This window comes from Mixophyes fleayi, chromosome 9 (assembly GCF_038048845.1).
Source record: "Mixophyes fleayi isolate aMixFle1 chromosome 9, aMixFle1.hap1, whole genome shotgun sequence".
NCBI lineage: Eukaryota > Metazoa > Chordata > Amphibia > Anura > Limnodynastidae > Mixophyes > Mixophyes fleayi.
Genome location: NC_134410.1, coordinates 66,742,667 through 66,755,093, shown reverse-complemented (window position 1 = coordinate 66,755,093; position 12,427 = coordinate 66,742,667). Strand labels below are relative to the sequence as shown.

The window sequence follows — 12,427 nt, the reverse complement described above, 5'->3', positions numbered from 1 at the left end:
TCCCTTCAAATAGTTATCAACTTATTGTTGAGATTCTTCTATTGTGAGGATTATTCTGTTATGTATATTAACACAAATTGTGTTTGGGAGTACAACTCTGGGTTTATCCCGGTAGAGTTAGGAGCAGGGCCGGATTAAGGGAAGGGAGGCCCCCGGGCTAAGGGTACTGTGAAGGCCCACCCCTTTAGCCCCCCTCCCATGAGGTGCCCCCCCCCCGCCCCCGTGAGCTTACCTCCTTCCGTTGTTCCACTCCCTTTAGTGCTTCCACTGCGCACTGTAATCTCCTTATAGAGGAGATCTCGTGAGAGTGAGGCTATGACTAATAGTCTCACACTCACGAGATCTCCTCAGTAAGACGATTACTGCGCGCCACGTAAGTACTACAGTGACAGCAGACAGCTAACAGCATAACATTTTCTGAGTTTCAGAACGTTGGGCTCTCTCTTGTCATTCAGCTTGTCTGGTATTCTATACTGAAAGGGCTGTATTGTGCAAGATGCCTTCTTTCCAGCTAAAAGTGGTCTGGTTTTCATCTTAATCAAGAGATTGTGTTCCCAGTTTTCCAGGAGGTGACTGTCTCTTCAAATAAGGAATCCTTAACTTCATTGGATGTGGTCTATGCTCTAAGAATGTTTGTGGTCAGGACATCCACTATGAGAAGGTTGAATTCCCTTTCCTTCTTGTATGATGCTCACAAGAGGGGCTGGCTGGCCACAAAGCAAACTGCTGCTAGGTGGATAATGTTCCCCGTCAGGCAGGCTTATATTAGTTCTGATCGGCCTGTACTTGATTGTGTCGCCGCGCATTCCATCCGTTCTGTGGAGGACCTCTTGGGCTGTACGCAACAGTGCATTGGCAGATCAGCTCTGCCTGGCGCCAACCAGGTTCTCTGTCCACACTTTACCTGGTTTTACCGTTTTCATTTTTTTGTGTCTCCTGATGCAAGTTTTGTCCAAAAAGATTTGCAGGCCGGATTGACAGAGCTTTCCCTCCCTCAAGGGACTACTTTAGAACATCCCCATTGTAGCATTGACACCCAGACTGGATGAAAGAGAAAAGAGGATCTTTGTACTTGCGTTAAATCCTTTTCTCTGATTCCATCTAGGGGACACTGCGTTCCCACCCTTCGCTCTTCTGTTGCTTTTGTTGGTTGCATGCTATTGTTTCCCTTCCTTGGGGCTTTTCAATTACACTGAGGAGCTTCACGGGTTGCAGAGAGGAGGAGCTTCTGTTACATCAACAGTTTAACTATTTCAGTGCCAACTCAATGCGCCCTCATACAACCCCATGGTAGCAGTGTCTCCCATATGGACCACAGAGAAAAGGATTTAACGCAAGTACAAAAATCCTCTTATAAGTCTATTATTAGGCAAAGCAGATTCGTTGTTGGATTTGACTCCTTTCAAGCTGCATAACCTGTAGGATAGTGCTGTATAAACAGTGTTGGCATACCTTTTGTAAAGTAGTTTGACGCAAAAGGCCAGGTTAAAAAAATATATACTATTCTTATTAGAATATGACTTTACTAGAATAAGTGATCTACATATTAAGTCTAAAATTATATTTTATTAATGATAGTAAAGGTAAACAAATGAGCATGCATCAATAAAAATAAAATACATAAATAGTTAAATTCCTAAATATTGAAAATGGACTAATAACAATCAACTACATAGGCATTCCTGCTCAAAACTATAAAGACCAATTTGTTTAGTGGAAACAGTAATTAGAGCAAAGATATCCATCCAAACAATACTTGGTAGAGTTCATATATTCAAATAGGAGTCTTTGCACTCCAAAAAAGCCATGGAAGTATATGAAAACGGCCAAGTCAATGTCAGTAAATCATATTTATTAAATGTATTTATTAAAAGATACCTTTAAATAATCTATGCATACCGAAACTTATTCTTGCAGTCTTCAGTGGTCTGAAATTATACGTACATGCATCTCGTCTGTAGTCCATGTATACAGAGGCATCAGCAGTGGAACACACTTTTTCTGGTCTGCTTCCTCAATATGGATGCCTCCAAGGGCCAAACCCAAAAAAATAAAACAGTGGGGGGTGCGCAACTTGGCAACCAATGCCACGATCTACTGGTAGATCGTGTTCAACTGTTTGGCCAGAGCTGCTGTTGGAGATTACGCTACACATACTTGTGATTATGTAATTAAATGCAAGGGGAACAGACATCACAGAATCTGAAAGCAGAGCTCTCCAAAATAATAATGTTTTATGTCTTGTTTATCCAATAAAATCAGATGTTTTTTCCTGGCTTTTCATTGTTTTCACTTTTATTGATTTGTGATTTTTTTTTCTAACCTTTAAGAAAGCCTTGAGTGATATAACATTCTCTCTTACTACAAAAATGTTGTAATAATTAAGGATTAGTTATTTCCAATAGCAGATATCAGGCAGGTCACCATTCAGTGTAACTGAAGACTTGCTCTACAAAAATCTGGGACATTAGTGTCAAGAAATATAATAAATGTAACTTCAGCTATGTAAATAAAATGCAGTTTATTTTACATCCGTAAAATCACAGCAAGTTTATCCATCTCAATGTAACGGCTTCCACTGATACCTAGATAAACTTTTATAACAAAATGTGAGAGAGGTCTTCACCTATAGCACGCCGACTTTCCCGTAGAGAGCGATGCTCTCACAGGTATTCAGAGGACCCCAGGACTTAAACTCAGAGTAAAATGTATCTTCGATACCAGGTAGTGAAGAAATATAGAGACTGGGCGTACAGTTGTCAGATGCCGCCCCTCTCTCCTCTTCTTGGAACGGTTGCCTTTTTCCATGTCGGGCCCTGAAAGCAACCAGACACAATGTTTCTGGCCAGCTCCTCTGTGCATGAAGCAGAGACGGCAGTTGCTTACGTCACTGCTGCCGGTAATTACTTTTGAGCTCTCCCCTAGAGAAGGAAGACACTGGCACCACTAGGGTGCCAGAGTATTAGGTCCATCTCCAGCGTTACAGACTCTCATTGATCTGTTCCTGCTTGATATTTGGGCTCCTGACCTTGGCCTCCTTGACTACTCTTTTGAATTTTTCCTTTGCATCTCCTTGTGATACTGACCTCTGGCTTGCTGACCCCTCTCCTGGATCTCGTTTTGGCACCTCACAACTCGTACGGCTCTGACCCGGACTATCTAGCCTCTCTTTCACCACTTTGCTCTTAGCTGTTCTGGAGAACCATGACCTGCGTGTCCCTTGCAGCAAACTCCAAACCAGGGTGCATTAGACTCTGCACCTCCAGATTCCAGCAAGTAGGCAGCATCCTATTCGCTTAGTGTGACAACAGTACACCAGGCGGTATACAGAATTCAAACAAGTAACGATGCAAATGGTTGATTGCAGACTGCGGTCATGGATAACTCTAGACAATCCAAAAGGTTTGGGGCGGATAGCGAATATGGATGGTCCATAAACAAGCCAAGGGTCGGGACGCGCAGCTAATTCAGGAACAGGCAGCGGGTCTGGCAACAGATAATACCATGAGTAAGTCAATCAGCAAAACTGCAGGTAAACGAGGTACAGGCACAGCATTCAACATTTCATTTCAAAACCATGGGCATGTATGGAATTGGTCTCCCATTTGCTGTTTTAACAGCCTCCTCTTTTCTGGAAAAGCTTTCCAATAGATATTAGAACATGGCTGTGGGTATTCACATCCATTTAACCACAAGAGCATTATTGAGGTCGGGCATTGATGTTGAGCAATATGGCTTGGCCAGCAGTTAGAATTCCAATTCATCCCAAAGTGGTCAAATTGGTTGAGGTCAGGGCCTGGTGCAAGCCAGTCAAGTTCTTCGACACCACTCAGGAAACCATTTTTTAATGGACTTCGCATTACAATGCCCCTGTGCACAAAGCAGAGACAGGAACTGTTTCCACAAAGTTGGAAGCTCTCTGTTCTTTATAATGCCATTGTGTGCTGTAGCATTAAGATTTGGAACCAAACTTTACAGCTAACAATATACATTCGGGTAGGAAGCATTTTATTGGCATTCACTAAACCCAGATTTGTCCATCAGACGGCCAGATGATACAGAGAAAGCATTTCCACTCATCCAGCGTCCAATGGCGGTGTGCTTTACACCTCTCCAGTCAATGTTTAATATTGAGCATAGTGATCTGAGGGTTGTGTGCAGCTGCTTGGCCACAAGACCCCAATCCAAACATGTTTTGTGCTAATGTTGCTTCCAGAGGCATTTTGGAAATCTGTAGTGAGTTGCAACCGAGGACAGATGTTTTTTACACACTATGTGCTTCAGCACTCTGCAGACCTGTTCTGTGAGCTTCTATGGTTTACTGCTTCGCGGCTAAGCTGTTGTTGCTCCTAGGCTTCTCCACTTCATAATACCAAAACTTACATTGTCACGTTGTCAGTAGTAATGTCAGGTAGGTATCTTCTGTTGGTTGTTGGGAATGTTATTATTAATTATTTTTGAAAGATTAAGTTTGAGGGCGATGAGAGGACATCCAAGCTGAAATGGCAGAAAGACATTCAGTAATGTGGTCTAACACAGATGGTGAGAAATCCAGAGAGGAGTGATATACTTGGGTATCATTCGCATAGAGATGATACTGAAATTCAGAGGAGCTTATTAGTTTTCCAAAAGAAATGGTATAGATAGAGGAAATCAAAGGACCTAAGACTGAGCCTTGTGGTACTACAAATGATAATGGAAGCAGAGACGAAGTTAGATTTAGCAGTGGTCAAATCATTTACAACCTTTATTACTAACATCACTGTGGAGTGTTGGGAAAGGAAGCCTGACTGAAGAGGGTCCATTAGGTTGTGTGAGGAAAGAAATGAGGGGAGTGTAGGCAATTCTTTAATGAAACTTGGAGGTGTATGGGAGCTGAGAGATGGTAATTTGACAGAGAGTTTGGGTCAGAAATTAGTTTTTTCAGAATAAGGATAATCACTGCTTGCTGGAATAATGATGGGAAGATACCAGTAGCCAGTTTACTGATTTTAGTTTAGGCTGGAATGAGCACAGGATACAGGGATTGACTGATTTGCGAGGGTATAGGTTCAAGAGGACAGGTAGCAGAGTAGGAAGATAAGAAGACAGTACACACTTCATCTTCATTTGTGTGATCAAATGAAGAGAAGGTGCCCCAGAGGGTGCAGGAAAGGAATTTCCCTGGTTGTTTGTTGAGGAAAAAGATACCATTTCATGTTGAATCTTCCTTGAAATAAGAAGCAAGATCTGGGGGTAAATGTATGAACCTCCGGATTCTTCAACTCCGGCGAGTTCAGCGTCTTCAGCGCTTAAATTTAAAGCAACGCTGCCTTGTAAAGGGAGACTTCCCTTTACAAGGCAGCGCCGCTTTAAATTTAAGCGCTGAAGACGCTGAACTCGCCAGAGTTGAAGAATCCGGAGGTTCATACATTTACCCCCTGGTGCACTAATAACAGTCAGAAGTTTTGTGGTGGGTTTTAAACAGATTTAAATATATTAAAAACACGCTAGGGATTAGATCCCTGAGCAGAGATGGTGATTGGAAGTATGTTTGTTTGTCAGTGTCCAAAGCATTTCAAAAGGATTGATAGATAGCATTATATGTGAGGCAGTCATTAGAAGTACGAGATTTATGCCAAGGCGTTGTTTTGTGAGAGAGTTTTTGAAGATGTTGTGCCACTGACATCAAAAACGACACAGAGCTGGATCCACTTAAAGAAGGGCTGCTGCTAGGGTTTGGTGAAAATGTGATACTGCCATATTAGTAGAGGAGAATGTAGAAATTGGGGTGTTTCAGAGATAAGGAAAGCTGTTAAAAATTAATAGAACTAAGATTGATGTGAGTATGAGAAGGCTTGGTAGAGTTTGACAGCAGAGAGGTTAAAGTAATGGCGGAGAGACTAAAATAATGATTCCAGGTGGGGAAAGGCGTGTTAAGGAAATCAGAAACTGAGCTTAGTCCAGAGAAAACAGGATCAAAGCCGCGGCGATCCCGGTGAGTAGAGGAGTCATTCCATTGGGAGAGGCAGTGAAGGAAGTTAGAGAGAGTAGTTTGGAGGCATATTGTCACGGGCACTAGGAGTCTTTACCCAGGGATCACCAGATGATGGACTTACCAGAGCAGTATAGGTGGTAATATGGTACTCTGGTAGCGGGGTGATCACGGAACAGGAGACAGCAGATGGTAGAGAATGCTCGTGGAAAGTCTATGACTAGCAGCACTGGTAATATGTTATAATAGTACACGAGGAACTGAATGGACAAGGGAAACGTGAGGGTAGTCAGTGGTCTGCGGATAGCAAGTTGTACCACTGCTATAGTGAGGAGGAATGTCCAGAAGTAACGAGGAGCTGATGAGAGTCAGCGGTCTGCGTTAGCAAGTTGTACCGCTGTCAAGGTGAAGGAATGGAATCCGGGTGGAGGTATCCGGGAAGTCAGTGGTCTGCGTTAACAAGTTGTACCACTGCTATGTGAAAGGATACGGGAACAGGTGACTCAGGACACAGGGAACAGTGGTCTGCCTCTAGCAAGTTGTACCACTGAATATATATGTGAGGAGGAGCACGGGGAGAGAAATGCAATGCAGAGTATACACGGGCACACTGAACTTGATCCCACGATGATATGCACAATATAGTAATGACTGAACAGCACTGCACAATAATACAAAGTCACAAGAACTATCCAGGCAAAAGGTAACACAGTCAAATGATGGCAATAGTCTCAGCGGATAGTGAACTCCAGAGGAGAACAATTCAGTCCAGCAAGATATGCAATACACCAGCACAGTCAATGAGAAGTATGCATACCGTGGTTCAGGAGAGCAGGCTGTCAGACAGAAGTGCAGAGATACCTGGACGGCGGGAGGCCGGCAGGATACGAAGTCCCAGGAGGGTAGAAGCGGTAATCTAGTAGGTGCAGCGCACAGGTAGGTGAACCAGCAGGGATAGAAATAAATACTCAGGAAGCAGTAGTATATAGAACCTGGAGAACACTGAAGAGTAGAGATGATCTAGACGAGATGAAAGCAGCAGGGCGTTGATCCAATACAGACAGGCGAGTTGACACAAGCGGAGACACTGTAGAAGCACGGAGAGCGGATCGGCTGGCTGCAGATACGAGGAGTACTGGAGGGTAGCGATGAGCAGGGAACTGCAGATACACGGAGGCAGCGGATAGGAATCAGCTGGAGCAGTCACGATGAAACACGGGAGAGTTGAGGTGAGCAGGATACTGTAGATACACGGAGGCAGCGGATAGGAATCAGCTGGTGCATTCACGATGAAACACGGGAGAGTTGAAGTGAGCAGGATACTGTAGATACACGGAGGCAGTGGATAGGAATCAGCTGGTGCAGTCACGATGAAACACGGGAGAGTTGAAGTGAGCAGGATACTGTAGATACACGGAGGCAGCGGATAGGAATCAGCTGGTGCAGTCACGATGAAACACAGGAGAGTTGAAGTGAGCAGGATACTGTAGATACACGGAGGCAGCGGATAGGAATCAGCTGGTGCAGTCACGATGAAACACAGGAGAGTTGAAGTGTGCTGCAAACTGAAGTAGCACAGAGGAAGCGGATAGGAATCAGCTGGTGCAGTCACGATGAAACACAGGGTAGATGAAGTGGTCTGGATACCACAAACGAACAACAGGAATCAGCAGGAGCTGAACACACGAGGAAACACAGGAACACCTTCAGAGGCTCATGGGGAATGAGACTCCAAGATCAGGCCACGAGGTATTGACCTCAGGTGCTATAAATAGGGAGTGTTGCCTGATCAGCCAATTAACTAAAAGGAACATGAACTGAAGGTTGAAAAGGGCTGCACATGCGCAGACCCTCAGGATGGTGGACGGCCACAGTTCCTAAACACACGAGAAGTAGCACTCACAGTCCGGTGAGTGACACATATGTAGAATATGGGTTATCAAAGGGGATATTGACCCGGTATGATGGTGGGGTTGGCTGAGGTTAAGAAATGAGGGAGCCAGGCAGAGAAATATTCAATAAATTGTTGGTGTGGTCCAGGGGGCGATAGATCACAGCAGCACACAAATAGAATGGGTTGAAAATCCAAATAACATGTACTTCAGATGTGAATGAAAAGAAAAAAAGATGTGAGTATGAGTTATGGGACATTTGGTGGAGCTGTGAATGTGCAATGTGAGGAAAGAAAGTAGTCCAACCACACCTCCTTGTTTGCCTCTAGGTCTGGAGAAGTGGGGGAAATGGAGACCACCGTTTGAAAGTGCTACAGCTGAGGCAGTGTCCGATTGTGTAAGCCATGTTTCTGTTATTGCCAGATGGTTGAGGTTGTTTGAGAGGAAGAGGTCATGTATGGATTTAAGTTTGCTATAAGCAGACCATGTATTCCATAGGGCACATTTAAAGGACTTACAGTTTTGAGACAGGTGATTTGTTTTGAGGTTTGCTGAATTACTGTAGTGTTCTGAATAAGATATACGTGTATGGTGGATTTGAGAGATGTATAAGTGCTTGTTTACCTCCAGTTCATTTTGTATTCATGGGTTCATGGATGGGGAAGTAATTGCAGTAAGAGGCAGTTACATACTTCTTTATTGACACAGTGCCAGCATATTACGTAGTGCTGTACAAAGAATATTTAATTATTTTTATCAGTCACTGTCACATTAGTGCTTACAGTCTAACCACACACACACACGTCTATTTTTTGCCAGCAGCCAGTTAACCTTAATTTTGGACTGTGGGAGGAGATCCATGCAAACACAGGGACAACATACAACCCCCACACATGTAAGGCTGTGATTGGAATCAACCTTATAGCTTCAGTGCTGTTTCAGTGCTTTCCACTGCACTTTTTGACAACAGATACAGTTATTGAACCAGGGTGTCAAATGCAACATGTTTGGGGTTGCTGACAACAGTCCATATATACCAGTACTTCCAGTCTTCCCAGTGTAGCAACATTCTTGGATTTGATTATAGGCCCAACTGTATCTGACATCATAACAAAATACTATATTACCAACTCATTTTATGGGCAGGCCCTGTTGATAGAAATTTGTCCCTGTAAGATTTTGTGATTGATTGTGTCACTGTTTTTTTTCTTTTCTCTATAGAGAATACTATTATCTGTGTCTATGTTATCCCATATGCATTATACATTAACAGGATGGTGGATATTTGAAAGACAGCTACATTTTAGTATCAACATGGCCAATGGCCAAAAATATATCTGGAAATTGAAGCCAAATGTTTGCACTATACAATGCATGGGCTGTACCATATTTATTTAAAAAAGGCACTAGGCACCCTACAGTGTGCTTTTTCCATGAGCTCAATTCTGACTAGGCCACTAGTGTGACCGCTGTATGTTTCTTCCCGTGTTTGTGATGGTTTCCTCCTGGTGCTCTGTTATCCTCCCACGCTCCAAAACCTATTGCTATGTTGGTTGGCTTCTAATAAAGTAAATCCTAGTGTGTATGTATATATGTTCATGTGGTAGGGAATATAGATTGTACGCACCACTGAGGCAGGGACTGATGTGAATGATTACACTTTATTCTGTAAAGTGCTTCTTAATATGAAGGTGCTATATAAATAGCAATTAATAAATAAATAATACTTGTATCCTGTGAAATTGGGTATAAAAATGCATCTTTAACTGGACATTGTGAGGCTGAAGTAGAGTGAGTACTACACCAGTTTGTGTAGTGTATCTTGAGTGAAATCACTCTGCACATGCCTAGAAGTTAGTGCAAGCAAATGCCCCCATGCTGAGTTGCATGATTCTGCCACTTTCTAGTGTAGTCCGAGCACTGTAACATATGCTTGCGCAATTGCAAACAGATGCCAACAGGGTATAAGACACCTAAGAAAGCCCTATTATTTGCTGTGTGGTCAAGGGTACGTGCAAGTAGTGGATGAAAATGAATATAGTCTGCGGCACTAGTGAATCGTCTGTGATTGTGTTCGCGACTGCTCTGCTGATGCCGATAGGTGGTGCTTTACTCGTTACATATATTATGCTTTTTGTGTGTGAGTTTAAGCAAAACTTTTTTCCCCGTACGTGAGACAGGGAGTTGTTTCTGCTGTATTAGGTGATACCTATTGGTGAATGCATTTGTTGCACATAAAACAAATTGTTAAAAACATGGGCACAAGTGGAACATAGGTCTCTATAACATATGCCTGGCGTAAACTGAACACATATTTGTATAACTCAGCATTTAGACGTAAATACGCTATTTTTATATATGGCTTTTTTCAGTATCAATAATGCCCAACTCTACATCACGCCCAGAATGTATGTATTTAATAAAGGAAATGCACAGAAGCACTGAATTTTAAAATGTGCTGTATTTTAGTGTGCTTTGTGACTATAGACAGCTGGAGACTATCAGTCCTAGCATGTTATAACATCCCAGTAGTATTTCTACTGAATTATATTATTCAACTCAAAATGTGAAAAAGAAGTCTGCAGTGCACTTGTTCAAGTTATAGCTGCAATATACAATTAGAATGGCTCATTTAACCTTCAGGAAGGATAAAGAAGAAGTCTTTGTTATGAAGTTTTAATGGTCTATACTGATAGCATGGCCAATTCCGGTTAAACCTGTTTTACAAACCTGTAGTTACAAAGGTGAATACTGGGAGTTAATATCTGCCTAGCTCAAAAATAATCAGAATAACAATCAGTTTCTTCTTGTACAGAATCCAGAGGTGGGGGAACTCTCCTCTAAAAATATTTACTGGAGCTCATCAGCATCACTGAGTAGTCATGTTTAACTTATGACCATAACTACCACCCAGTTATTTAAGCCTTAACACCATATGTATGAACAAAGACACTAACAACACAAGGATATCACATATGACACACAAGGGCTTATTTAATAATAAGATACAAAGATAAATATTATGTTGTGACCCATAACACCAGAGATCAGCTTTAATTTTTGTAAAAGTATTTTGTAACGTCTTCCCTGATTCCTGGAAGAGCAGACATCCCATGTGGAGGCAGGGGACAGGGTTTGATGACTCGGTCTCAGTAGTTAAGCTCGCCCCTGCAGAGCTAAGCTGTAAATTGCAATTAGGGGCAGGGCTTTGGTGATGCAATGTCATCTCCACGCCCCCTCCCACACTGGTCATCTGTCTATCCCTCTGGGATAGTCAGCAAGATTAATACTGTGTTATTTTAGTTACATAAAAGGCTCTGGAAATTTTTGGTATGTAACTTTACTAAGATTTGTTAACATTTTCACTGGCATAACTATTTAATTAAAACTATTTACTAATACTATATTATATACTGTCAACATTTATGACATACATTAAAGCAACACTTTAGTAGCAGCTAGAGCAGTAATCAGCAACCCAATATACTTAAGGGCCATGCGTGCAGTCCTCCAACCTCCAAAAGAACCTCACATAACCCTTAATTTACAACTTGGTCCAAAATAGCCCCACATCACCTCAGGCCCCCACTTGCCACACAATGCCCTGACATGGCCAGATCCTAAATGTACACCAAAACTCTCCCCCATGTCACTCAGACCATCCCACATGCTTCCTCTATGTCAATCAGACCTCCCCCACATAACACTCACACCTCCCATTAATGCCACTCACACCTTCACACATGTCTAAAAGCACTTACCTGCACAGCAGGAGCCGATGGTGCAGAATACACTGTACTCATTACTATTTCTCTGATTGGTTGTGCTGCATGTCCTAACAGTACAAAACCTGGGGGCCACAGGTGAAGGCTCTTGGTCTGCCTCTTCTCCACTTAACTTAATATCATTGTCTCCAAAGGATTTTGTGTTTGGCTTATTTTCAGATATTAACTGTATCTCCGGATAAGCACTTGTGTATATTTGGATATATTTGTTTCAGTATTAGGGTTCTTATATTGCTTGCATCTTAATATTGTTTGATTGTGTAATAAATAGTTATTTTATTATTATAGATGTTATATTTCTGTTTGTTGTTATAAGTGGTCCAGTTCCCCTTTATGAAGAGCTGCTTTATCTGTACTGAATTTTATTTTATTTTAGCCCAAGGGTTAGTGTGTCATTTTTCTGGCACCACAAAAGTGGCAATTCCCAGTAAAATATATTGCATATCTGACAATCAGGGCAACCCAAAAATAGATTGTGGGACCTCAGTTCTGGTGCCAACCTACAGGTTGTGCCACTTTGGTTTAGATACCAATGGGATTGAGATAATTAAAGTTGCTTACAACCCTATACCGCTATAATGCTACTGTATGTAGTAAAGTAGTCTCAATGGTATTGTTGCTGACATGTATTTTTAACATGGCTCTTGAAAATTTCATTTTTTTTTACGTCAGTAAATTTACAGACTGATGGTAACATAGTAACGACAGAAACATATATTGTAATCAACCTGTATGTGTAAACCTATTATTAAATGGGAGTTTACAAAATATTATAG

At 42.1% G+C, this 12,427-nt stretch overlaps 1 protein-coding gene across 5 annotated transcripts in view; it reads left to right on the top strand.

Annotated features, from left to right (window-relative positions):
- DLG3 (discs large MAGUK scaffold protein 3) overlaps positions 1-12,427 on the top strand; it is a 146,216-nt gene that overhangs the window by 98,501 nt on the left and 35,288 nt on the right. The gene's annotated exons all lie outside the window — the stretch shown is intronic.